Below are 2,634 nucleotides of genomic sequence, written 5' to 3'. Positions count from 1 at the left end.
CTAGATCAGAACATGGATCACAGGGAAGGGATTTCAAAGTACCTATGGTTTAAAGGGGCAATCTTTGAAACACATAGCTTCTGAAAGAGAAAAAAAAGTCAATAAAAAAGGTAAGAAACTCCAATTGGTAATCAGGTGGTGAAAGAAAAGAGAAACTAAAGGGAAAAATGGAGGATCCTACAGAACAAAAGAGAATCATAAAACCAGAGGACACACAGCCTTGCCACCCCCACCTAAACAAACAAACAACTCTGTTTACAATGTATGAACTTTATTATGTAAAGAGAGGGCAGCCAGGCATGATGGCTCATGACCATAATCTCAGCACTTTGGGAGGCCGAGGCGGGCAGATCACAAGGCTAAGAGATCAAGACCATCCTGGCCAACACAGTGAAACCCCATCTCTACTAAAATACAAAAATTAGCTGGGTGTGGTGGTGCATGCCTGTAGTCCCAGGTACTCGGGAGGCTGAGGCAGGAGAATTGCTTGAAGCTGGGAGGCAGAGGTTGCAGTGAGCCGAGATCTCACCACTGCACTCCAGCCTGGTGCCTGGCGAAAGAGTGAGACTCTGTCTCAAAAAAAAAAAAAAAAAAAAAAAAAAAAAAAGAGGGCATCACTAATATAGGAATCCTGTGAAACATCCCAATGCAATAAAAATGAACAAAATGAAAATCAGCAAATTCATATAGAACTATTCTTAAGACTCAGAAGACAAACTTTCACACAAATGAGAAAATTTCACACATATAGAGGTCTCTGAAAAAAAAGCAGAAGAAAACTGTTAAGAATTAAATATATAATCAAACATGTGTTTGAGGATATGAAAACCACCTTGTAAGAAATTTTAAAACTAAGAAAGAAAATGCTAAAAAAAAAAGAGATGAAAACACAATTGTCTTAATTCAGGAGATAACTAAACTTTTAGTTTTTCAGACAATTGGTAATTATCAAGACAGTCTGCATTTTTAAAACATAATTTTATAAAAATTATTTTATCTTGACTAAAATTAGTATTTTTAAATAACAACAAAATATTATGTCTCACCATTGTAAGTTTGCAGGGAAATCCCTTTGTTAGTTTCACCTGAGCTTACTCATACAACCACTGTCAGCTGGAGCATCAGCTGGGCTGCAAAGCCCAGGATCCCCACTCACACGTCTAGCAGTCGATTCTAATCATCAGCTGGGGCACTGTGGTGCTCATCCTTAAATAGGATAGATAAGCTTCCTTATGTGACAGTCTCATTGCAGCATTCAGAGACAGCAATCATAGAAATTGTTCAGAAAAATGCAGCAATTAGATGTACTTACTGATTAATATTACTTTGCTTTGATAAAGCTAGAAATGATTCTATTCCAAGAAATAAACAATAATATGTGATTAATAATAAAATATGTGATTAAGGTACTTTATCTCTTTTAAGCCAAAGCAAACTTCTCACCTCAGAGAGGACAATTCTGACTTTTTACATTTTTAATTTTCTTTACCCAGAACGGGACCTCATTTTAAAACATTATTTGAATAGAGTTCATAATCAAATGTCATTTTTCTCTCCAAAAGATATATTTTCATTTCAGTACAAAATGGCATTTCATTTCTGCAAAATGGCAAATGACTAAGTCAATTATAAAGAATTTGTACCTTAATAAGTGCTAATTTACAATAATTGTCAATAGATGCTAACAAACTTCTACACCTACGCCTAGAAGCTGCTACAGTAATAGGTTAGAGCTAACACAATTCTTGCACATGGTCAGAATTTGTTTACGAAATAAGACTTGTGAAATCAAAAGGAGAAATCTTAATAGGTCTTTCCAAGGCTGCATAATTTTCCAAATTATTTTCCTTTGATTATACAGTCCTTTTTTTTTTTTTCAGTTCTTTTATAGCTGTTTAGCTTTTGCAATATTTTCTTGATGTTCTTGTTTCTTCTTTTGCTCCTTTTCACCGGCCTCAATCATCTTGACCAATTTCCAAAACAGTACAGCACCTACTAGTAACAGTGGAGTGAAGGCCAAAATAGCTTTCCTAGGAAAACCATATGGGTCCTTTGCAGCCCTTTACACAACATACCAGCCCAAGTCTTTATAGCAAACATCTTTTTAGTAGTTTCACTTATTCTTGAATAACAGTTTCTCATTTTGTCCTGGGATTATTAGTGAGCCATTCACAATTTTAGATTACCCTTGGTGGTTTGTATTCTTTAATTCTACTGTACACTTTTGAGAGAAGGTTTAAATTTCTAAGGGGATCACGTTCACCCCTGCCCCTAAATCTTGGCAAGTGTGGGTTCCTCATCCCATCACGGGACAGGCAGGGCTTACAGATCCCCAGAAATGTGGGGATGCCACACTACAACTTGTTCTGCCAGCACCAAAGTCGCCATCTCTGCTGTGCCCTGGGACAAGAAGCACTGCAGCAGTGGCCACCAGCCTTTCCTACAGAGTGCCAGGGGCTCAGACTCCTATTTCCATTTTCAATTAACTCATGTTTTAACGTGCCTAGAAACCAAAACAATGGCTTTAAAAAAGAAGTTCATTACTTTAGATAATTTCATTTTATGAAAATATATGCTATGCTAAAAATTTCAAATATGTAGAGAGGGAAATCAAGACAAATGCAATTCTGCTAC

At 36.5% G+C, this 2,634-nt stretch overlaps 1 pseudogene; it reads right to left on the bottom strand.

Annotated features, from left to right (window-relative positions):
* Positions 1-1,876: 1,876 nt before the first annotated feature.
* On the bottom strand, positions 1,877-2,100 carry LOC116536729 (annotated as a pseudogene).
* Between the last annotated feature and the right edge of the window lie 534 nt (positions 2,101-2,634).

This window comes from Sapajus apella, unplaced genomic scaffold (assembly GCF_009761245.1).
Source record: "Sapajus apella isolate SASKATOON/1434 unplaced genomic scaffold, GSC_monkey_1.0 scaffold103, whole genome shotgun sequence".
NCBI lineage: Eukaryota > Metazoa > Chordata > Mammalia > Primates > Cebidae > Sapajus > Sapajus apella.
The sequence above is the reverse complement of the archived record's forward strand: the minus strand, read 5'-3'. Positions and strand labels throughout refer to the sequence as shown.